Here is a 26,801-nt window from a genome sequence, read left to right on the forward strand (position 1 = left end):
TGTCATTATCCCTGTAAGCACTGCCACTCACACATTGCCGTGTGCTGTTGGCAAGCTGGAAACTTGCAAGTCTGGTTTCTCCAGACAAGTTTCTTAGCTATAATTTCTTTCCAGAAGCAAGTTGAGGTTGCCATAATTTAGGATTTCAGCTTGAAAACTTGAGTACAATTTACTTATTTTATTCTAAACTAGAAAAAAAACAAACAAAAACTTAAAAACATTTCTACTAAACCCACAACTCCGTGGCACAGCCATGACACAAAGACCCCTAATGCATTAAATGCACTGAAGTATGAACTGGATACACTGAGAAGTTTTGTCAGTATGCAATGGGTTGTCAGGCTAGTATCGGTTGAGGATGTAATGATCAGCTGGGTGTAATGCAAACCTCTGCAGAGCAGTCATGTTACAACACAGTGAAATCCCAAGGGTGGGAACACTATTTGAAAGCATTTTGACTCTGTGATCTCACCAGTTTTAGTGGGTTTCTGACGAACACAAGCACAAAAAGCCACCCACAACTCAGTGAGTGTTAATTAAACATTCCCAAATGCAAAGGAGACAGTTCTGTACTGAGACAGTTTAAGACCTAGAGGTTCATCATGTATGCTTTTCTTTTCAGGACGGAATTTGAACAGTACATAAAATTTGTGCTGGGTTTTTGTACACAGCACATTTTCACACAGGTTATTTCAACTACAAAATGATTCATGTACACCGGTTCTGGCACCAGGCTGGTCTAAATGACACTATTTATCTCACTTAATCAGGAAACCCACCTGACCCAAGTGTTCCATTAAAACAGCTGGAGATTTTGAATAATTAGTACCTCATAAAGAATAGCTGTCAAGCAAGTTAGAGAGCATTTTTGCAGCAGTCAGGCAGTATTATGCACTCATTATCAAATCCAATAAAATGTTGGTCCATTCATAGAGGTTTCTCAGAGAAATAAGCAGTACAGTTTGTTGATAAGTGCATGAGAATGTTTATTTAACAGCTCGAAGTTGCAAAAGATGCACATTTCTCTAGCTCATTTCATCCACAAATGTTTCACCATTTAAACAACAAATTCACAGCATCTGAGATGTCATTAAGTCAGGGGTAACCCACTTTGACTCTGCTAATGTCTTATCTCTTCCTGAGACGATTCAGAGTCTGAGAGCAACTTTCACTTTAATGTTTGTTTTTCATACACACAGAATCTCAGTCCTTCAATCTCTCTTCTGGGTCCTGAAATTTCCCTGGTAACAAATATTTCCGTCTGTTACAAAAAATAGAGCCTGTGTTCTTGGAAGTAGAAAGAGAACATGGATCCATCCTTAGTGAAGTGTTTGCTCTGAGGGTCTCAATGTAATAATCCAGTCAACTGGAACTCTTGCTTTTGAAAATGTAAATAAGATCACTGGCACCTGAAATAAATTCCTTGAGCCCTTCAGTATTTTAAAGGAGTCACCTTCTTTCAAGGATTTTGATTGAAATTCATGCTGCAGTATGTGAATTCAAAGCCCAAGCTGGTTCAGTGAAAAGTAAAAGTATAAGCCCAAGCCCCTCTGCAATTTTTGCCTTCACCTGTTTCCACCGTTTTTCTTTCTGCCCCACTCCATGCACACCTTTCTATTATAATAAACCATACATAACTCTCACAATACTGTACAGAGCAAGATGAGAACTTATTTCCCCTCTAAGTATTCAAATAAAACAGCTGGAATATTTACCTACTGAGCATTTGTTAAGGAAAAAATTAAAATGTGGGATAGAAGGCTTGTGAACAAACAGAACTTGAAATCATCAATTCCTTTTAGAAATTGCAAAAAAATCAAGATTCTATCCTGTATTCCAAGTATTATAGAATCCATGTACTTTAAACCTGCAAGATGGCTCCAAAATTATGGGGGTTAATTTTCACTGTGAAAATTGTGTATTTTCAATTTTTTTTTTCTTTTCACAACAATATGTTTCTCCCCTTCTCTTATCAAACCACAAACTTTCAAGCAAAAAACAGGTTTTGCAATTAATAGTATATTAGTTAAAATGCACAAAATAATAGACAATTTGAACTTAATTCATCAAGTAGCTAAATTTGGAAAAAAATGAAACAAAATATTCAGAGCAAAATTCAAAGGGAAATTGGCTCCTTTTTGACCTGAATAGCCTATGGTTTTCTTAAGCTATAGGAGATTGACTCTGAATTCTTGACTTCTGCATGAGAGAATTTGAACTGTAATCTCTAAACTCCACCAAGAAAGTCCTAAATATACCTAGTGCCACCCAGAGGCATAACACAATTTTCCCCACTTCTTCTTACTTATGCCCCTGTACAGGGCTTTATTTTCTGCTAGTGGGAATTCAGCTAAAGTTGATCAACTGTACCCTAATGGAGGAGTCATTATCACTGAAGTCTGTGTTACATATTCACTGATCATCAAAGCTAGTGAGTTGAAATATGTACTTCACTGAGAAATATTTTTCTGCTTAAGAAAGCACTTCTTTTTTTAGTTCACTAAGTTTATTCACTTCACATGCTCCCTTTGCGTGTACCTCAGCTTGGCAACTTGATGGTGATCTTCAGTAATGATATTCACTTACTTAAAATTTCCTCAAGCAATAAATTTATTCACTGGCTTTTAAGCTCTGAAAAAAAAAAATTAAAAAAGCAGCACTGCAGCATCTCTGTATCCACTTATTGGACAGTACTGGTGAGGAATATAGGTCCTGCTCACAAGGAATGAAAATTCATAATGTTTCTGAAGAGAAGCACTAAACTGATGTTCATTGAATTTATTGCTAGCAAAATCAGAGCAGGACAATAAGAAGTAAAATAAAGCTTTAAAAACACCTTTCCTCCACCCCTCCCTCCTTCCCTGCTCTACCTCCTACCCCAGAGCTGCAGGGAGATGAGGAATGGGGGTTATGGTCAGTTCCTCACGAGCTGTTTCTGCTATTGCTCAGGGAGAGGAATCCTTCTCCTGTTCTACCATGGGGCCTCTCACATAGGAGATAGTTCTCCACAAACTTCTTCAAGGGGACACCATCCTACAGGAGACAGTTCTCCACAAACTTCTCCAGTGTTTGAGATCAAACACAGGCCATCCCACAGGCAACAGTTTTCCACAAACTTCTGCAACATGGGTCACTCCTCATGGGGTGTGGTCCTTCAGGAACAGCCTGCTCTGGAATGCATCTCTTCCATGGGCTGCAGGGGGACCTCTGCATCCCTGTGATCCTCCATGGGCTGCAGGGGTGCAGCTGCTTCACCATGGTCTGCACCATGGGCTGCTGGGGAATCTCAGCACTCCAGCCCTTCCTTCTCAAGTGACCCTGCTGTCTGCAGGGCCATTCCTCTCACATGTTCTCAACCTGCTCTTCTCTGGCTGCAATTATATCTGCACAAAAGCTTGTTTTTCTTCTTTTTAAATATGTTATTACCAAAGTGTTACCATCATTTCTGATTGCTCCAGCCTTGACCATGGCATATGCCTCTTGGAGACAGCAGGGATTAGCTCTGCTGGACATGAAGGAAGCTTCTGGCACCTTCTCACAGAAGCCACACCTGTAGACCCACCCCCACCACCAGAACCAGGCCATGCAAACCCCATACATTTCATCTCTCACCTCTGTGAATCACATATTTAAGGATTATCACTAAAATCCACATTCATCACACAACCAATACTCACATCAACAAAAACAACCAAACAAAGTAAGACGAAAATTTCTCCCATCAAAAATCAAAATAACATCATACCAACACATAAAAAAAATGGACAATTTAGACAAAATCCACTCCTTTTCCCCTCACCATAATTACAAAAAACCCCCATGATCATTCTACTCTCTGAGTTGTTCTGTACTTGTTTTGTCAGTTACCTCTCCCAGTTACTATCCTTATCTCAAAACCTCATGACCTCAGGTTTTGGTACCAATGGAGAAGCCCATCTCAGTCTCCAGTGGCACATGTGGGGATACTCACCCCCACACTGAGTCACCTTAGGTAGTTGTAAGTCAATCTGTTATTATCCAGTTTTACGAAAAGAAAAATACTTTCATTATGTTTCTTCTATGCTTACACAATGGTCCCTAGCCAGATAAGTTCTCACCATGACTTACAGCCATCCAGCCCCATGATAAAGGTGACAGTGTTTTAGCTCCTGACCTTCACTGAAACCTTTATTTGCTACGCAGAAACTATTTTTGCTGCAACCATCCAATTTCTAATTCAGTCTCTCCTTCACATTTCCTTCAGAGGGCTGCAGGGGAGTTCTATACCTTTAATGCAGGCAGAATCACAGAACATTCTGACTTGGAAGGGACCCTCAAGGACCATTGAGTCCAGACAGTCCTATGTGTTCTCTAAATTCAAGAAAAACTGGTTGTAAAGCTGTGTCATTTTCTCTCTGAACATTCTTGTTTTTTCTGGAAAATAGTACCTCCCTCTCTCTCCATGTTGAACATTTAATTACTCAGTTCTGAGTAATAATTTATCAGTCAGTGGTTGTGAAGTCTCCCTCACTGGATTCAAGAACTTTCTGGGCACAATCCTGTGCGCTGTACTCTGGGATGACCCTGCTTAAGCAGGGAGGTTGGACCAGATGACCCACTGTGCTCCCTTCCAAACTTGCCCATTTTGTGAGTTGGTCATTCTGTGAAAAGAATTAGTGACATAGACAGCAACACATCTATATTTTTGTCTGTTTGTTTTTTAATTTGTTTCCTGGTTCCAGCAAACTTAAGAGTGATTTTTTTCATCTAAAAAGTCTTCAAATATGACGTATCCTCTGTCTCTCCCTCTCTGTAGCTTTCCTCAGCTATGCTTCATGATATTATAAATGAATTTAGCCATTCAAAAACCAGTGCATGTCATCTTGGGTGCCTATGTCTGACTATTGCTGTCCCTCTGTACAGGCTCTCTTCATGTGATCTTGCTGCCTCAGTGGGTAGAAAATCCAGAGGAGTAAACCCAGTGGATCTGGATGATCTCTGGAAAGTGGTGTGTTCCAGCTGACCCAAGTCCCTGTAGACTTTGCACAGCCCTTCTTTCCTCCAGACTGAAGCCATTCATGAGCCCACTCTGTGGAAATGCTTTCCCCAGGAAAAGTCTGCTGTTCAATAGGCTTTTGCTCATTCTACAAGCATTCCAGAAATATGCCAGGGGATGGATTGTTACTAGACAGACTGGAAAAGTTGCCAGCAAATGTGACTGAAAACATCTTAATCAACTCTGAAGTGTATTTTACATTAAAGAAACACTTCTGAATTAGTGTGTAGTGTAAGCAGCCCCGGGAACTGGAGTACTGCAACTTCATCAAGTACTCCATGCCTGTCCCATCAACTGCTACATGATTCAAAGATGTTTTTCACTGAAAGTTAGAGTGGCCCTTAATTTGGGGAAATGACATGGTAATCTGGATTTATTTTGACACCAAATCACACACTTTTCAGTCAAAATTCCCCATCTATAATAATTCATTTTTCCTGCTCCCTTACAATCACCTACCCCCCCAGTTTAGACCATGATGTCCCTGGTCTGCTTGAAAACACAAAACTGAGAGTAGGAGGTACTAAAAATAGTGTTTACTCAAAGGATTCCACCAAGTGCTGGCTTTGTGGGGCTGTTTGTAAAACCCGTTTGGCACAGAACAGTTATCACATTGTGTATATCCACACTATATTTTCAGCCTTCTTACCAAGGCAGGATGCATTAAGTTGGTTGTGAATTTCTAAGCTGAAATATTCCTTTTCAGCAGTATAGTTTACATTGCTCTCTAATAATCTGGGCTGGCTGTCAAGAAAATACAGAGACAGAGCAATAGCAAGTGCCATGTCACTACAGAGCTCTGTAACATCATTATCTATTCAGTAATCTTATGAGTTTATTTTCTCTATTTTTATGCTCACCCTATATCTTTTCCACCTCAAAAGAGAGAAAGTTTGCATTTTTCCTGCCTTCACTGTGTTATTCTCTTACAAGTAGAGCAGCACAAAAGAGTTGGAATAATTCCTGCTGCTGTGGCTCTATGTCCTTCTCCTAATGAGAATTATAAGTTGGAATTTAGGAACATAGTAAGAAAAACGTAAAGAGAAATTCTACTGACTGAGCCAGTTGACATGAGTAGATATTACTGAGAGTACAAAAATAGCTTCTTTAGCAGGGTTTTTCTAATGGCTAAGATTTTACATACCATTTAAGCCATTGTTCCATTTTGAAGTTCAATTAAGCAAAGGTTTTCACATCCTTACTCATATATGTGAGATGAGACTAACACACCATTCTGTTTGCAGTTTTTGTTCATAAAGAATTGTTCAGGGTCCAGCAGTTTCACAATATAATAGCATGTTTTATCACTTGAACTAATTAGAATGTATATTGTCAGTATTGAAGTATTTGTTCATTGTGTTAAACATCATATCGATTACAAGACTGCACATCTCATGCAAAAGACTTTTAATACTTTGATCCTTTCAGACTCAAACAGCCTCACTCTTTTTTTCCTTAGCCATGCTCTGCTGAATCTCATGCCAATCCGCTCTCTCATCTCACAGTCAATTTAGGACCTTTAGATGCCTCAATTTAGACTTCTTTTTTTCACCAAAGCCAAATACTTGAGTGAGAAGGACCTCTGAAAACTTGGATCACAAAAAAAACTTTATTACTATTCACACGGAGTAGTGCCACAATGACAATATGAGCACTCTTTTAGCTGCATGAATCTATTCTGGTTTGCAGCTGAACACAATCAGCAAACCCCAGAGAGTCCGCAATTCTTCCTGTTCCAGAGAGGAGATGCTGGACAGAGATACTGGACCACAATGATAATAACAATAATAATGATTTTTTTTTAAAGGCCCTAAAATACTTTGACACTCTGAAGCAATGTCTCAGCTTCCTTAAAGTTCTTTGTACTGTGCAGACAGTTTAAAGTTCTGCCGTAGCAATACCAGCTCTGGCTTCCAAGACACCACTGCATGCATAATGTGGCAGCCATCTGAAAGCAGCAGAGCAGGTAGGGGTATTGCTTTGGGTTTTGTATTGTTGTTGTTCTTTATTTGCATAATTTGGAGTCAAAGTCCTCTCTCTCCTACTGCATTCAATATACATCCTTCTTTTTCTAATAAACTGTGCAGCAGCATGTAGGTACTGGCAGATTGCAAAATGCAAAGAAGTTTAGATTAGTCCCTACAAAAGAAAGCAAGAGAAATGGGAAAAAAAGCCCAGAAAACACAGCATTGTTTTTCTATTAGTTTGCCAGATGTGATAACTTAAATAAGAGCTGAAACAGAGGATTTCATTGTTCTTCAAGCTTCAGTGATCTATTGTTGGTCTCTTTTTCTTCACTTGATTGTCTTCTTTTTAAGATTTTCTTTAAACTTTAAAGACTTTAGTCCTTGAAAAGCTATCTCAACACTTCAACACTGCTTTGTGTGATACAGTAGGTAGGTGAGAGAGATTGGAATGGGGGGAAAGTGAAGAGAACTCTAGCAATGATAGTAATTCTGCACACATATTAGGCTTAGTGAAACTCCATTTCAAATATTGATAAAAATCAAAATTATTGAGAAATTGAACACAGATGTTAAAAAATAGAGAAATACATTTTCAAAGAAATGAGCCTGTATTTTACAAACAAGCACAGAATTCTGGTATTTAAAAACTTAAGGCAAGGCATGGCCTTCTGAAACAGGCACAGCTCTCACATAAAACAGATAATCACATCACTTTCCCTTAACATACTCCTCTAAAAGACCAATTCTCTTACATAAAACATAAGCCTGCACTTTGGGGTTAGGTATATTTATAAGTGCTGATGGTTCAAAAGCAGGGACATAAACCAAGGACTTTTTTAAGATTTCTCTTACCAACTGCCTTTGTAGTAGTCCAGTACTATATTCTACTAGAAAAACATTCACTATAGAGTTCCAAGGTCAATTCTTATCTCCTGATATAATGTCAAATATCCAATAACATTTTCAGCTCACTAGGGACAGAACAGAAAGTTAACATAAAAATTAATAAATCACTGTCCTAACTGAAAAAAAAATAAAAAAATGAACCTTTCAACCTTTCATCTACAATGCTACTTGCCCTTGGGCAACTAACTTAGAACAACTCTTAATTAAAAGCTTTTTTTGTTTTTTTTTTTTTTTTCTAGAGGAGCATAGTACAAATACTTCAACTAAAACAGAAAGCAGAAATACATAATGAATTTTAAAAAGCATATTTTCTTGGAATACACTGGATACTAAGACAGAGAACTTAAATTAAATTTCTGCTCCCATGCCACAGCTTTTTATTTACTTATATATTTATAGGGGTTATAGTTTATTGCACACAGCACTAGAACAACATAAGGAAACCACAAGATAAAGCATAAATGTTCTCATAGAACAAAATACCTTTTTAAGGAATCATTATTATTTTCTGGAGTATTAAGAGACCAGTGTTCTGGATCTGGAAAGCACTGCATTTATTTTGGTGAAAAGTACTAGTTTCCCAAAACCATGCAAGTATTCCCCAGTGAATCTGTAATGTCATGCCCATGTTTAAACAAAAATTAAAGGTTAAAAACTACATTTTAAAAATAACCAGATTGAAGTTTATCTGTGTTTAGGACTGTAAAAAGTCATTCAGAAATACTCAGCTTCTTTTGCCACATGAAGCTTAGACAGTTATATGGTGACTCAGGAACAGGAATGAAGATAATCTTCCTGTTGTTACAAATTCCTTATTTTTTTCCCCTTGAATAAAGTGGCAAGGCTATGCAATATCTCATTAGAGATATGAAGACATCTGATCTCAGATTAACTACATAACTAGAGCTTGTTGGGCATTTTCCAGCACAACGTCTTTTCACTTGAAAATTACATGAAAACTAGAAATTATCAGAAGTAAATACTTCCACAAATACATATTCCCCCATATGGAAAAAGAAAGACTTTCCTGTACTAACAAAGTAGGAGGAAAGCAAGAAATATCTCCAGGACTTGAGCTAAATCCACATAGGAAGTGTGTTCAAAATTTTGAAAATTTATTCAGGACAGCAACTTCAGCTACTACCATGGGAGTTTTAGGTAATATCTATGTGGAGACAACCTGTATTTCTCTCCCTCTCCCTCTGGTCAGAGGCTTTTCATGTTATATAAAACATTATAACTGCATTTGGACACAAAGAGAGGTGGAAAGGGAGAGTAACTTCATAGTCTAATGATTAGGTATGCTAGAGAACAACATAAAAATCTCTCTACCAAAGAAAATGCGTTATCTACCCAAAATGAAATGGCTCCAACAGGAGACAGTGAAAGTGTCTCATGCTGGAGTAAGCAGTATCCCAGTTATCCCAGTCATCCGGGAATTCACATCCTTGGTGTGATTGAACTCCAATTTAAGGACTCTTCATCTAACACTGCCGGGTAGAATTTTTCTTACGTGTCACCTGAGAGCTCTAACATTGCCTCAGATGTTCACTATGTGAATTTGGTGGTTTTGTAGTTTTTTTGCTTTGATGGGACATGACTTGATCTTATTTCAGAATTACATATATTCTTAAACCTTAAAAAAAGAAAAAAAGCAGGATTGAAAATGGAGCTTTACTCGTGCTAACAATATTAAAACTGCAGCTTTGATCAAATTCTATGCTTACTCAAGACTGACTTACTGATAACTAGCCAGGGCAAGAGTCATCGATTTCTGCTTTGTTTGACTATTTCTTTTATCATACTAATTTCTTCTTAGTAACTCTTGTGTTTGCTCAGCGCCTTCTGAAATTCTGTGACTCAATTTGCTTCTGAAAGTAGAATTAAATCACATTATTTTCATTAAAAATTCCACCTATTTCTTTTTTGTCCAACAAGAATAACTTTTCTTACTTAATTAGCAAAAACAAAACTGTTTGGAAAAAAATTAAAAAAAAAAATCAAAAGTTCTAAGACATTATTCAGTTTAAAAAAAGGCTGTTCAGATTAAAATTCTTTCAAAAATACATCTGACTTGAACTTTGACTATTTAAAAATCATTCAACTGATGTTTCAATTATATCCTTATTACACCATTGTCTTAAAAATTATTTTGCAGATATAACCACGAATCACATTTGGCTCGAGGCATATAGATCATAGAGATAATTCTTTTCAATGAAATTTTAGTATTTTATTTTTATTAACATATTCCAAAGCTAAATATTCAAGAGACTTCAATATTAGGTATTTAATTCTATTGCTAAGTAGGAGTCTTTAAATGACAACATTCAGTTGTGTGAGATATTCCATTCATATTGCTCTGCTTGTGTTTTGAATCGTGGTGGACCATCTGCCAGCTGGGAAATCCCACTCCTGTTTGCAGCAGCACTGCAAATTCTATTGGTGTTTATGAAATAAAATAACTTGATTCAGGAAGCAGAGTGAAAGTCTTGTGCAACACTTCAAAGTTACTCAAATTAATAAATCAAGCAGTACAAGGCATTTTTATATCTTTCTCCAAGAATCACAGAAGACTCTCTTTGAATTAATCACATTTTAAGTGTATCTGTGAAGCTGTTATGTATATTGCACCCCTCACTAGTGGTGGATGTGAGATTCAGATCATACATTACTTGCAGAATTAATATTTTCATTTCCTTCTGTGACAGGAAACCTTTCCACCCTAAAATGTCATTTTCTTACCTTGTGGTATGCTTCCTGGGGTGCCACCATAGGAAGAACTTTACAGGCTCAAGCAAATCTCAATATTTAGAACCCCAAAGAAAAGTTCTGCTCAGCTTATTAGCTATGGTTCTCACTTTAATGTAGAATATCTCCCTCTTTGCAGGAAAATCCACTGTCTCATTTAACAAGCACTCTTTCACAACTCTTGTAGCTGGTCACACAAGCTTGATGGCAATTGAATTCCTGTTGCATCTTAAGAAGTTACCACTTCAAGTACACAAGTATTGATCATGAAACAATAGTTCTAACAATAAATTGCAATTACCAAACCTGTCCTTTACAAAAAGCCAACTAAACTCCAAATAAACTAGGAAGCCTAACCAATCAACATCCTGTAAAATCCAGACAGCTGAATAGTATTTATCTCTATGGTAAAAGATGATTACTGAGAGATCTGAATTAAAAAACAAATTAATCTTTCTTGGATTTACAAATAGAATAAATTTATTTCACACTATTTTTTAAAAAAAGTAATGCCTCCCAAGTGGCAGTAGCATTCTCATTACTCAGTGTATTCAAAATTATAACATTTACTGTAATTCTGGAATACATTACATTTGTACATTTCACATATCTTACACCTAATTATGATACATTTAAAAGGATAATTATTGCCATTTGTCTCTCTAGGCCGCACATAAAACTTAGTCTTTATAGTGGAAAATGGCAGAGTATTATTGCAAAGAATTGATTTCAGGATGGCAGACTCTTCTTTATAGATGGATAAACATTGTGTCCTCATAATAGAGGCCTTTTGTGAAGGCCACTATTGCTTTTTGTAAAATCATTTTATGGTATTTTCCCATAGGTAAAAAAACTTTTCAGGTTTTTATATTTTGCTTAAAAAGGGAACTTCTCCCTCTACAAACTTCAGCCTTTGGTTGATTTTATTAAAAAAAAGTCATTATGAAAGTAAATGCAATGCCAATCTGGACATATTTCAAATCAAAGACCATTATAAAGTGTCACATTTCATTTTGTACTTGAAATTTTTATTTGATCAACATCATTACTCTAAAGCTTGTCCTACTGTTTAGCAAATGCATTTTATATAGAAGTAGATCAGGAACAATGGGTAACATATGCATGAGAGCTATATTTTGCATCCCATGGATAAAATTTGCATAAGTGTGGGAGTTAGCAAAGTCATGCAGCAGACCAAAACTAAATAAATGTAATCTTTAAATACAAAGCCCTACATAAATTATTAATATGAGAAATGGAATTTTGACATTTATTTTTTAAAGGCTTCTGATTGAAGTATTCTTGAATTCTTTCCCTACTGTACATTTGCAAAATACAGCTGTACAACTTTACTGCAAAGCTTTTCATGATGGACAGGTAGAGAATTTTTTTACCACAGTAATCCCAAATTACTGAAAGCTCTTCTAATGATGTAATACAGATTTGAGGGGGCAATTTAAAATCTCCTGACCTGTTAATGACTGTTCTCAAGAAAAGCTCCTTCAACAAGAGACAGAATGACAAGAGTGATTGCCCATTTTGAATTAATATTAAGGATTGACTCTTTTTAATTCTTTCAGAAAAATCTCAAAGGGAAAGATCAGATAAGCTCCCACAATCTTCATTGCTCTGCCCCACCAACTCACTGCAAAGTACCATACCACTCCCAAAGAAAACAGCACAGCAGCATGTTACTGAGTTGTATATCCTTGTTGGAGCCATTTGGGACATAATTCTCAAGTTTTGGAAATTAGGATGGCTCAGAAAAAGTCACAACAGGATGTAAAACTACAGTATTTGTCTAATCTACATAGAATTAGAGAAACTTTTTGTTACTTGTGGCATGGTTTTACCTGAATCTACTTCATAAGGTGAAGAATAAATAGACCTATCAGAACTGATGCTCCTTTTACACTAATTAAATGCAATCAAGTTACAAAAATTTAGTAAATTATCAGTTGGGGTATGAATTAGATATGCCGGCGCAGTGTGGTTAGTGTACTCTTTGCAACCACACAAACATGAACTTGCAGCTCACTTTGGGAACATTCTGTACACTGCAGCAAAGAAAAAAAAGTGAAGTCTCTTAAAGAGTGAGTTTTGTTTCTGTGGCCTCTCTAACCTAAGTACACATTTGGGGCAGAGAAGAATCTCCAATAAAAGCACAAATCCAAAAGAGGGAGAGAAAACATGTAGCAGATTTTGAGAAATACTAGAGAGAAGATTTGCTATGATAGTTCAAGCATTTCCCAACTTAGAAATAATCACACATGTTATTTTTTTCACTGAAATTGTCATTTGGCTTTAATTAAACTCACCTGAATGATAAATGAAATGCTAGAGGAAATGTGAGATTACTCATCATGACACTCTCCTATAGCTTTTGCTGAAGACTGATATTTATCAAATTAACATTTAAACTGAGTAGAGAGAGAGGAGGGAAAAGTCTGACTTTTTCAAGAAATCACAGGTTTAATAAACTTTAAATATGCCAAAACAGAATCCTTATTTAGATTCACTTGTGCCTCCTACGATGATGTGGCTTTTGATACGTAAAATTGACATTTCTTTTTTTCTAGTATTTTCCCAATGTCTCTTCTTTAAAAATTAGCCTTTCCCTCTAGTAAAGGTATTTATTAAGCTCGAAACATCATGTCTTTTTGGACAGAGGTGACAGTTTACTGACACTTTTGTGCATCCATGGGGAACTGGTGTCAAAGTGGTGGCAGCAGGATGGTTGTAGGGGTGATTCCTGTGAGAAGAGGCTGCCCCAGACTGCACACAGCCCACCCCAGACAGTTCCATGTGTTTCCAGCTGGCTCCAATGCAGTCCTTGCTGGGTGTATCTTGCTGCTCAGCCAACATGGTGGCACCTCTGGGAAGAGTATTTAAGGAAGGGCAAAACACGGCATAGCAGCGGTGAGGGTGATGAATGAGAAAAACCCCCATGAGACAGACAGCCCCAGAGACACTGAGCTGAAACAAGGGTGAGGAGGTGCTCCAGGTGCTGGAGCAGGGAATTCTCTGCAGCCTGAGGTGAGTCCTGCTGAAAAAGTGCAAGGAAGAAGGAGCAGCAGAGAGGAACCATTCTGGACTGTCCACAGACCCCATTCACTCTCCCAACTGTGCTACCTTAGAGGGGGAAGTAGAAGAGTAGGAATGAAGGAGTGAGTTTGAGCCTGGGAAAACAGGGAGGGAGGAAGGTGTTTTAAATTCTTTTTGGTTCTCACTATTCAAATCTATTTTATTTAGCAATAAATTAAATTTATCCTCCCCATGCCTAGCCTCTTCTGGCCTTGACTGTACTAGGTAAGGGATCATTATCTTGACCCACGGGCTTTTTCATTTTGTTTTCCTTCTTCATTCTCTTGAGAAAGGAGACTTAAAGACTATCTTGGATGGGTTTCTTGCAGCCAATCAAGGTCAACCCAACCCAGTACCTAAGTTGCATAGCCCATTTTTGAAAACTATGATCTTTTATCTATCTCAAGAAAAAATATGCTAGGAGTAAGAAGGGTAGAGCAGTTACAGCTGCTGAGTAACATGGCAGTGCAGCACTTGGCTGGGTAAGTTAAAAGGTGCTTCTCAGCCATTTATTTTGTCATACACATAATTACTGGTCACAGCTTTTAATTAGAGTACTGCACGCCAGCTATGCCACAACTGTTTCTTTTATTTACAATGTAGGCTGAATATTGCTGACCGGCTAAGCAGCCATATATATTTGATGAACATAGTCATGAAAATTTACTGTATTCTGCTTGTGCAAAACTTTTAAATGGAATTCCAGAAAGTCCTGAGAGAATCTGTTCATTAAAAATTCTCAGAAAAACAACTGGGAAAAAAATTAAGAAGAGAAAAGCTAGGATCTTCTCCCTACACTTGTTCTGGAGGATTGTAAAAGCATTTTTGCTAACATAAATATAGGTAATAAAGAGATAACTACCTTTCCATTTGGAAAAAATCAATAATGTGCAACAGGTTAAACTAAGGTTACTCAAGAAGAATAGAAGAATCTCAGTCAGAACTGAGAATTATATCCTTGGTTTTTTTTCTTGGATTCTAAGTGTGTTTTTCTGTGATATAATGTTAAATCCATATTTTGAAAAGCATGAAAATCGTTTTCTGTACACAATTTTGCTCAGAGTTTGATTTTATAAAATATGCTGTATAAAACATCTCTACAGTGTCATTTGAAGTTTTTCATGAGAATGCTTTGCAAGAAGATTATCAGGAGGATGGCAGCCGAGTGAAAAAAAATGCTGATTGGCTGACCTTGTAATTTAGTAGGATAAAAGCTGATATTCAAGTTATTGCTTCAGAATTTTATATCACTGGTGGCACAGATGCCAAAGGGCCAAATAGAAAACAGGGTTAGAAAATACACTTCTGTCTTCAGAAACCTATGCACAGTTAAGCAGTTTTATCAGTATTTATGCTGGTACTCAACTGTATTAGAATATTACAGTTGGAAAGGAACTGCAATGGTCATGTAGTCCAAATATTTATTCTCAATATAACCTTCCAGAAGAATTGTTCCTTCTTATTCCCGAGTTCTGCTTTGTATGCCTCAATCATACTGATGAATGATAAAGTTTAAGTTTGAAAGAAAGGGTTAAGATATATCTATATTTGCATTTGGGGAAAAGTGGCAAATACTTTAGTATTTCACTTTGTATCTTTATCATCAAAGTAAAGTTTGAAATAAATTGATCAGTATTTGTGACATTAAAGTAATGTGTTCCCCCTCCATCATTTTCCCCCAAAAGCATGAAACTTGAAACAGATGTCCTGATTCTTTATTTTGAATCAGAACTTCTCACTTCTATCGACCATGTCAGCTTAGAAAGTTCCAACACAGGTTTTGCGTGGGCAGCTCTTGCATTTAGACATGTAACCAGAATTCATGAAGCCAGTATTCTCATTTTCTTAACAAAAGATACAGCCAAGAATCCATCAATATTGTATCTATGACAGGCAGCTTTGAGCCATTCTATGCCTAGATATTTGCTTTGACATTTCCTAATAAAAATCTTTCCTACAAAAACTCTGTGACATTTAAGAGGCCGATGCTCAGAATTTTTTGCCAGGCCAACAAAACATTATGCCACAAGTATTGTCCCAGTCCCTGACAAAAGTAAACTATGCTTTTGGTTCTATCATCCTCCCACATGCAAAAATATCATTTGTTACACTCAGAAGTTTTTGATGGTATACAACAACCCCAGGGCAGCAGCTTAGATTCAGTTCAACCATTTGGCTTAAGCCAACTCCTGAACAGACTAAACTACTAAAAACATAAAGTAAGCATTGCTACAGTTAGATAGATGTTCTTTTCAGGGGAGGCACACTGTTCTGCTTAGGGTTATGTGAGGTTTTTTCACAGTCATAGGGGACATAAGTAAATAAGTGACACTTTTAGCCCTTACTGCAACCTTGTGGCTGAAGAAATAAAGAAGGTTGCCCTGTCTCATTCAAAACTAGTAGTGTTTCATCATCTTGTCCCTTCAATTTCCTTCAAAACCAGAAAATTCTAAGGTGGAAGAAATAGTTAAACTGCAAGGTAGCTTGGAGATTAGTATCTGTCCCCTTGTATTGGCACTGCTATAATTCTTGGAGTTGTCTTTTTGAGATATTTTTCCCAGTGAAAAATATCTGGCCAGAAAATTATCACTTGGGCACATCTTCAGATAGATTTCTTAGTGCACTTTTGAAGAGCAGAAACAAAACAAAAGCATGAAAGAACCAAACTGGAGAGCCAAGTATATTTAAAGTCCTTTGGGAATTTGAGGCAGTGTTTACACTACTAGGGGGTCTCTTAGCTAGTTTCATTTGCTGACAAGTGCCATTTCCTTCAGGGCAGAGGAGTGGATGTTCATGCTTGTAAACAGCTTTCACTAGATTCGGCACAGCTGGTAAATCACATGGACTACAGGGGAGACTATAGCAGCCATGTGGACACAAAAGTGACCAAAATCAGAATGCACTTGCATCCTTATTAGAAAGTTAGGGAGCTGTTGTCATTCAGTATTGAGAGGGGTGTAGGACGGGAAAAGTACTGAGTGGGAACATGAAGAAGAATGGGGTTTTTTTGTGCTAAGAGCAGTGTAAAAAGAGAATGAAACATTCATTAGAGAGGGGAGAAAAGAGCTAGAAATCTCATTCAGATAAAATGGAGTATAAAAGCATACAAAATAAATGAGATAGAATGAGCAGCTCTTCTCTTGCTTCTCCAGCTGTCAAACCATTTTTTTGCATCCCTTCCTGACACACACAAAAATCACTGCCTATGATCCTTTCTCCCCTCAGGACAAGAGCCTAGCTTTTTTCCATGAAAATCTGATTGCTCTCTAAGCCTTTTTCTTTTGTTATTGAACAAATAATGTCTTGAACTATTAAATGGCTGTAAAACCTTTCCAGAGTCTCTCTCTTGGGCATCTTCATGTTTCAAAAAGACACTTCTTCTTGTGTGCATACAAATTCACTTAACAGACTGTCAGACCTAAGGCTATGCAATGCTTTTGTTTGGTTGCTACTATTGCACCTGACACAGTGAAAACCTAATTTGGATCTTCATCCACTTACTGTTCAGAAAACTTATATCAGAGCAGCATTTTTGCTGTAGTAAAGGTTTACTTTCTTTTTAAAACAGGACCATTCTAAGAGTGTTAAATAAAAAAACCTAATTCATTGACATTTTTCTGTCTCACTGGGGACTACTAGAGACAGAGGTTCCAGAGACAAACCCCTGGCAAAATAACAAGGGAATTCACAAACCCAAAGCCATAAAACCTTTACACATGGAAATAATTTTTCTAATCACTTCTAGCCTACTCTCAGGTCCCTAATATATAGATATGCAATTATTGACCTCTTACAGTTTGAATCCACTGACTTACTTTCAGTGAGGTAGTGAGCCAAAGACTCAAAATACTTATGTGAACAGGAGTCTGCAATGTGAAGGGCCCAAGAGAAAAGAGTGAAGGCCACAGAGGGAAAGTAGGGCCTGTGTCCAGGGACAGGGAGTTTAGAAGGCAAATGTTAAAATAAAATATTGGTATATAAAAAATGAGAACATGAGATAAAAGAATTTTCAACATCAATGGCAAAACCAGGAAAAAATTATCATCCTCATCTAAGCTGACCTGTCAAATGACAAAGGTTACAGGATTTACTAGAAGCAATTTCCACAGAATTAAAAGAGTGTGGTGAGAAAATTATGTTGAGTCTTAGTTAAAATTTCCACAGAAAACCAACCACAATTTCATCATAGTACTCACTAGTTAATTATCTTCGCTGTTAGACATTGGAGCCTTATTCTATCACTCTAAATTTGTCTTGCTTCATCTTCCAGCCATTGAATTTTGTTACACTTTTGTCTACTATATTAGAGAACCCTTGATCAAAGTTTTGTTTGCCAGGAGATACTTCCAGGATGCACGACAGTCATTCACCCACACATGCAAGCATGTACACCATCCTCCTTAAATTTATCTCTTTTATGTCTTTGATAAACAGATTAAAACCCTCAAGGGGGCCTGTTTCCAAATCTTTGAATCATTCTCCTGTATTTTCTACAAACTTTCTCCAATTTCAACTACAACCAAGAGCACTGCATTCCATATGGGTGCTTGCACCTATAGTAAGATCAGATTGCCCCTTAATTTAAAAAAAAAAATTCCCTCTTTATACTTCTAACTCTCTCTTTTGGGAACTCCCATTTAGCTCATTATCCACTGTGAACATTCAAATTCATTTCAAGGTTGTTGTTTGCCAGGCTAAAATTTCCCAGCTTGTCAGCACAGTCTGCAAGTATTTGCCTTTAAACACATTAAAGTACCATATACAAAAATCAAGATTGTCCTCACATTTTGGGAGTGTGCAAGATGAAACTTTACTAATACTGCATTCTTAATAATGTCTTCATTATTTAATCCTTTTTATATTTAAAATTTTGCCTATAAGTTTCTTCTCCGCCATAGCTATTGAAAATTGATGAAAAATCTTTCTTGAATGGGAAAAACCACCAGCAAAACAGAATGCATTTACTTCATCCCCATTACAAAGCTGATTATTATTAATATCTTTATGAAAAAAATTGTGCTGGATTTTACCTAGAAGGCTGAGAACTGAAGCATTACATATGTGTTACAATCACAGGCCCAGAAACTGAGGTACAGCTGGTATCTGCTGAAAGGTCAAATAAAAGCCCAGCCCACAGATTTTCCACAACAATATTTAGTTCTTAAGTCCTAGTGACTTTCTCTACCTTCTCCTTTTCAAAGATCTATTTGGCTAAATCTAGGAATTATTTTCCAATTATGCAGAATGCAAAAGCGGTATTTTGTTCTATTGTATATTTGAATCTGCTTTTCATTTTTAGGTTCAAAATCTTGCTGTGTGCAAAAGGAAACAAAAAAAGCATGCATAGGCTAAAATGTTAGTGTGCAATGAGAACAATCTGTTTTAGCAGATTTAACAACATGGCTTATTTAATTAAAACGGAAAATTCTAATAATACAAATAAAATTGAAAAAAAACCCCAAAACAAAACAAAACAAAAAACCCGTACAAACAAAAAGCCACAAAACCACAAACAAACAAAGCCAACAAAACCCCACCTTTCCTAGTGTTTATTTTTGTGGTGTGGAGCTCACCCTTCTTGTATCCCTTTGCATCCCAAGGGTGATGGTTTCAGTCTTCCTAGAGAAAGTAGGGGGGAATAGGATAGTATAGCAATAAGCACCAGAGGTCTTTGTTGGAAGCAATATGAAGATATTGACAGGGAATTTCAGGGAATTTTTCTCCTTGATCTTCCACCGAGGACTACTATTTTTTTTTTCCCCTCATAGCCCCCACTTCCTTCTCAGAGGCTCTGATCTATAGCCAAAATGTGGCACAAAGGACTCCCCCAGCCTCAGCTCTGCACCTGGGCTGCTGTGTGTCATCTGCTGACTCCTGCCTTGGTCAGGACAGCACCACTGAGGGGCAAAGAAAAGTTAAAACTGGAGAGCCCACAGCTGTCAAACCAGACTGAACCCAGCTGCAGCCACAGCTAACCAAGACGAGCCTTAAGACCAGAGCAACAAAAGGACTACAACTTTTTGCTAGTCATGGTAAAAATCGCATTTACTGGGCTACAATTGCTTGCTGCCTCTTGAGAGCAGATTGCATCTTCTGCATTTAGATTGTGTCAGACCTATTTTTAGATGTGCTGTGGTTTCACCAGAGGGGTGTGCAGCACACCCAGAACCAACTGTACCAGGGGTGGAAGCACAGCCCCACCTTAGGCGCCAGTGAGGGCTGTCCTTCCCCTCCCCTGGTCTCTGGTGGGAGAGTCCAAAGGCAGAGCTCACAGGTTGAGATAAGAACAATTTCCTGGAAACAGCAATGAGAACAGAAAAACAAACAGTAGCTGCAGCAAAAGTGTATAAAAGCAAAACTGTTCACAAGCTCTGATCACTGAAAACTAGTGGTGGACAGACCCTCTGTGCTCCACACTTTCTTCTCCAACTGTGAGCCACCCCCACCTTCTTCTTGGAAGTAGAATCCCTTACTTCCACCCCTGAGTAGTGAGGTGAGCTTGTATAGGATAACAACCCAGAAAAGCCCACATGGCTTCAGGCTCCACTCCCTCACAGGTTCTGCAAGAAAAATCAACTTCATCCTGGCCAAAAACCTGGACAAGATAGTATCTCAATCTCTGTAAATAATAACCTTTGGAAAGCATATATGTTTTCCCCAGAATTGGCTGTGATGTTGAGGGCAAAGGAAAAGGAAATAAATACTGATTAATCTGACACCAAAAGAAAGCAGCATATAGCACTCAAAAATGTGTGATATGATAAGAAAGCCATAGAATCTTCTCCCCAAACATATTTGAGAGAGAAAGTTTTCCATGAGAAAAGCTATGGACTAACACATGTCCCTTTTATTTCTGCCATATTGTAGCTGAAAGGAGACCAAATATGCTCTGTTAAATGAGGCAGCTTAAACTTGTAGAGTGAAACATCAGAAATCAAAAATCTAAACACAGTAAAAAAAAAATCTAAACACAGATCTAAACACAGTAAAACTGTCTTAAATTTACTTAAATTAGATAAAATTATGTATCCTTTAGCTATCAAGATATCCAGAATATTTGTCCTTATTTTTAAAAATGATATAATTTTTTGTTAAAATTTAAACTTTCTATAATGTAATACTTTTTAATATGTATGTTATATTTATAAATAAATATTTCAGACCAGCTAGCTGTTTCCATTTTAAACTTGCAGGAGGGCATTCATGTATCCAGATCTGTATACCCTTCCAGCTGTATTTGTTGATCCAGTAAAAGATGCTATCTCTTTCTATGGAGCTTCTCTTACTTGTGTCCTTAAAATACCTCAGCTATAATAAAACAACCATTACATTATGATGGATTTTTTCACTGCTTCTGTCAGTGTCCTTATTTTTTTTTCCTTTAAAATAAAGGGAAGATAGACCAAGGGCAAAGAACTTTTGATCCTAAGCTGAGAAATCCAGGCAGCCAGTACAACATACAAACTAGGAAAATGTTTTTAGCTGGTTCAGGGAAAATACAAAACACAAAAGCTTGCTTCATGATCTCAGCAAACTGAGGGTGTAGTCTTTGATTAATTTTAGCTAATGTAAATTTACCTCAGCTATACACTCAGTTCTTTCTATGGTGGTCTAGTCTAATCTATTTATAGAGGAATGAGAAGAAAATTGTATTTCTTTCAGAGCATGCTGAAGTTGTGGCACTTTTCAGACTGTGTATTTGGTCAATATGAAGTATAGCTGAGGATTGAGAGAAAGCACTGGTGCATTCCCCATTTGTCTGATGGCTTTTCAAACCTCTGAATAAAGCAATTTGCATCTGAGTTGTTTTATAAAAACTATTAATGTAGCTATAAAGAAGAACTAATTTTTGGCATATGCAATGATTCTGTTCATAAACTAAAACTTTTCATTTGTTACTTTACAGTTCCTGATGTGTAAGATTTTACCCTGAAGACCTTAAATAGCTCATATCTTAGAAATTATTCTTTTTTTGCCCCTATATCTTATTACAGCTGATCATGTCCAAGGCAATTTACTAACACACTTGAAACATCACAAAGGAACTGGAACAATTCCTTTCCCGTACAGAGTCACAAAATTCCAAAGCCACAGGCCTTCTGGCTTTCAGAGGTGGGAGCATCATTTAAAGAAGAAAGTGCCTGGTGCATCTCACTCATCGTGACTTCTCTTTGCATGTGCCACCTCACCTTTTACTTGTGATAATGTGACATCTTTCTGGCAACTGCAGCAGGGGAAACAAATATGAAAGTATTTGTGTATTTTTAGTTGCCTAGAATGCAATGATTGTGCTGTCACTTTTGCGCCGCATTTTGTCTCCCACGCCCATCTGTTCTGTTCCTCTTCTGCATCCTCTACATCTTCTTTGTCACCTGATTCTCTCACTACCTTTTCCCTTCAGACAACCAGGAGCAAGGAGACTGTCATCTGACCCATGAATTCTGCACTATCAAACTGTGTACAGAACACAGCCTGGGGACTGTAGTTTTCTCTCAAATTCCCCGGGTTATTTCAGAGCTTAATGATTTAGTCTCAGGGGTTTTAACAGAATTTTAATTTGCCTCCAGACAAATCTAAAAATCTGTAGCACTTGTGCTGAGAATCTGTTGAATTATGTCCACTTCATGCATTCACCCATGAACACCATCAAAGGAAAAGGCTCAGGCCTCAGTTTGGTAGGAGATTCCAGACCAGAGGAAAGTAACACTCTTAATGTGTTGTGGTATTCTCTTCTCTTCTTTCAAGGAATTTTGACTGGAGTCCTGAACCAAGGCTGGTTAACCAGCTGTTCTGAGAATATCTGAATTTCAGATATTTTTATTACTCAGGTATTAGTCACAATATATTCCATAGTCCCACAACTATTATTAGTTTGCAGGTGTAAAATAATCACCTTGACTATCCAATAACAAAACAACCTATGTCACTGATTTTTCTGGTAGAAAATTGAATGAGCTCCAATAAGACTAAATCTGCAAGCAAATATATTATGCACTTTTTGAACATTTTCTTCTAAAAGCTCAGGCACTTAACTATTTGTTCCTTAACATCTTCGTTGGTAAAATTTAAAAGAAGACTTTTGCTCTAACTAATTAAATTCAAATACTTTTCCAGTCTGTATTCTCACCTTTGTAAGGATTTCAATGCCACAATCAGATTTTCAGCAAAATGCATGGGGAAAAAGAATTTAAAACTTTTGCTTTCATTTTCATCAAAGAGGATGCACAAATTGGGAGAACATCTACATATCATCAGGATATGCAAATTCTGTGAAATTTTGTGGGAAAAGTAGTATTGTGTTAGTAGCTTGGTGTATGCTCTTTTCCCCTATCTTCTTCAACCAACCAAAAAAACTACTGACACCACACTCTTTCAGTTTTGAGTTATTTTGGAGTAGCGTTGGTGATGTGTACTTGGATAATAACTGGAATTTGATGTGACAATCACTCAAACATTGTGTGTCAGGCAAAAAAAAATTTAGTAATTTCTAATGATTAGATTAATCATCTGGGTATTGAAATGACGTCACTGAATATTTCAGGCAAGAAGAGGGAAAAGCAGGATAGAAAGATGATTTAATTTATGCACAGAGAGCAATAGCAGAAATTACTGACTCATTTTGCTTTCTGCTGAGAAGCAACTGTATATAAAGTGAGAAACACTCCTCAGACCATGGTGCCTACTTAGTTGTGTGCACAAATGCATGTGTTTTGCTGCATATGTATATACCTATATAAGTCATTAGGGCAAAAACCACCATTACAAGTAAGTTTGCCCATTTCTTTCCATATCATCCTTATTTCTGATACAAGCCCCTCAGAAAAATCCCAGAGTGGCTAATCTGGAAGACTGGTTTACTCTTTTACACTGAGCTATCTGTGCAGTATGGTACATGTTAACATGTCACTCTTGAGGCCTGATGTTACTCTTTCGCAACAGATAAAGGAAAAAGGAGTCTTATTAATCCTGCAGGCATTTTGCACCAGAATCACTTTCATGGTAGGTGAGGTCATACAAAATAGGACTTCAACATAGGACTGCTAATTTGGTTGCCAATGCAGAAAGTTCTTTCTTGAACCTAGTGAACTCCATTTTGAAGAATGAGCATCAGATAGTTCTGCCATGGTTTCACACTCTTTTGGTTTTCTTTTTTTTTCCCCTGAAGAAAACCAGCGAATTCGTCTGATTTTCTTTTGGTTTTCTTTTTTTTTTTCCCCTGAAGAAAACCAGCAATACACCTCGATGGAGGTGCAAACATGTAGTATAATGGGTGACTATCCTTAGTCACCCATTATACTACATGTTTACACCTCCATCTTAGTAGATGGGAAGTATTATTGGTTGTGTAAGCCCAGAACTGTGTCCTTTAAAAAATAATTATAATTATAAAACAAAAACCCCAAAACATTGTGAGGCTGGTACACTGAAAGCAGAACAGAAACAATAACTGACTTACAGAGTTTCAGCCGTAATGATGAGTTTTTTCTTTACCCTTGTGTCTCTTTGCAGATAATAGGTTTTTAACAACTCCAATTTTTCAGTTATACTTCCCGAGAAATTTGTCCAGCAGGCCGCAATGTTCAAGGCTACACTTTGCTGGAGTAAATATATAAAAGAAAAAGCATCTTTAAAAAGATGTATTGTGTGCAGTATTTAACAGGAAAATGATTTGCCTTTAAAAAGACATTCCATGTTCTATGTACAATTGTTATGAGACTATACTTGCAAGTGAGACAAGGGGCTGAAAGTCCAAAGGACCTCAGTTTATTGAAGGAGTTCTTTTACCAAGGGAAGGACATTATTAGATTCACAACTGAGCACACTATTTCATAGATTTATGTATGATTCTGCAAGGTACAGATTACCAGCCAAGTGCGCAGCAGAATGGCAGGTGGCTCTACCCACTCCAGCAAAATTAGGGGTTGAAAACTCTGAAAATTTGTTCCTGTAGTTTTAAGGGAATGTGTTTACTTGCTTGTTTTTGCAATCAGCTAAAACTGTAGGAAAGAAAAAATTGTGTGGAATTTTCTTCTTGCATATCAGGTCTGTATTTTAGCAAGAGATAAGAAAATATGTATGCTTGCTTCACTGTATTTAATGTTTTAGCCCAGCTCTGTTTTGTCTGGCCTTAGGGAATAAGAAAGAGGATCTGCTTTTGACAGAGTAAGATTAGTGTGTTCCTTTGTTGTGCTCTGTGTTCTTGCATATTTAAACTTGAAGCCTAAGTGATTGACAAAGAGAAAGGAATCTAAGATCTAGTTACAAAAGAAAATATTTCAAGCAGAAATTATTAGCACAGGGCAGTTTTAAAATATTCTTTGGTAACTAGAAGAAAAATATACAATTCCTTTGGCTATCATTCACTGCTATTTTTCCCAGAAGCTTGGCAACACAAAGTATTTTTTATTCAGTAGTGGTGGTCTTTGAATTAACTTTGGTCGGCTTTCTGAAAGAGTTTTATAGAGAGAGTTTTAAACTTAATTAGTAATAGAACTGAAATTGTGAGAATAACAGATCTTCAGGCTATCAATATTATAGAGAGCTGTATGTTATTCTGCTTGTTTTAAAACTCATTAACCTATTGATTTTTGGTCTGGATGACTCAACCACATCACTGAATTGATTTTATTACATAATGTACATAGAATTCAATGTCCTTTTTTAAGAACATTATGCTGAAGCTTACGAGAGGATTCTGGTAATGTAATTGTCTTGGTTTGGAAAGACAGGAGCCTGCTAAGGAAGGCAGGAGCCTCCCCTGAAATGGAGAATGTAAACCCTCCCTACCCCTCCGAATTGCTATAAATTTTAAATTAAGGGGCTTTCAGGCAAAAAATATGGGAGCAGGAAATAACAGGTTTTTAATAGGGAAAAAAAAATATAAAATAAACAATTTTATATTTGATCAGTACACTAGATCAACACTGACAGAGTCAGAACCCAACCTGACACCCTGTGGGGTGTTGGTAGCAGTCCAATTGGAAACGTGGCTGCAGTCCTCCTGAAGTGTCAGGTGTGGTTCTGTTGGAGCAAGGAGGATCTGTAGAGAAGGATGTATTCTTCCTCTGAAGATCCCGTGGAAGAAGAAGACAGCTGCTATTTCTCTGGGGAATGCCGTGGAGAAAGCCGTGCCAGTGTCTCAAAAATTTCTGGATTATATCTGGGTAGCAATGCTTGGCTCCTCCCTCTGGGCGGAGCATCTCACAATGGGATGTTATAGTTCCTATCAGGCATGCACTGACATTCAATAGTCTGTTATCAGCAGAGGTCCCCTCCCCAGACAGGTGTGAATGTGGTCACTCAAAGAGAGAGATAAAGCAAACTGCCCACCTGCAAAGGTAATCTGCCCTACAGATGGTAATGGAAAACATCTTGCACGCAATCTTCAACATTAATATATTTATAATTAAAGAATGCACTTTTCCTAAGCACAATCTGGACACAGAGGGAACCATTTTACATCTACTAATTCCTCTTAAAGTTGATTTAAGTTGAGAAGTCAGTATTATGATACATGCCAAGGGAAAATCTTCAAATATGTATCAAAAAGACTTTTGCATCATATCTGAAGTCAAGTGTCCTAGGAGGGCTTCCTGTAGAAGAGTCAGGATTCTGTGGGGAATGGATCATCATTTAAAAGACAATTTCTTTCTGCTAGTAATATACATGTGCATTTTTGTGATACTAGATACACTTTAACATATGTGTGGGAGTATATATGTAAACTCAGTGGAGAAGTAAATTCTGTGGGGAGTGTTTCAGGAGCATACAAGGGCCATGTAAAGGTGAGCTATCATAAATCAGAACCCACTTCAGTTATGCTATCAACAGAGTGCTTGTGCAGGTAGCCAGAGGTCACTGCTATCCACCAGGACTGAAACTACTGAAGAGATAGCTCATCTAATGCAGGAGGCTCCTCCTTACCCTTCCCAGGACAATGTCAGTATGTATGACCTAAAAGTAACCCTCATTTTATTTTATCTAAAGCATTTTACCAGGGGAAGCTTTTCTTATTGTGTCTGCTCGCAGATGATCTATCACCAAATCTTGAACTTCAG

Source organism: Agelaius phoeniceus, chromosome 1 (assembly GCF_051311805.1).
Source record: "Agelaius phoeniceus isolate bAgePho1 chromosome 1, bAgePho1.hap1, whole genome shotgun sequence".
Classification (NCBI taxonomy): domain Eukaryota; kingdom Metazoa; phylum Chordata; class Aves; order Passeriformes; family Icteridae; genus Agelaius; species Agelaius phoeniceus.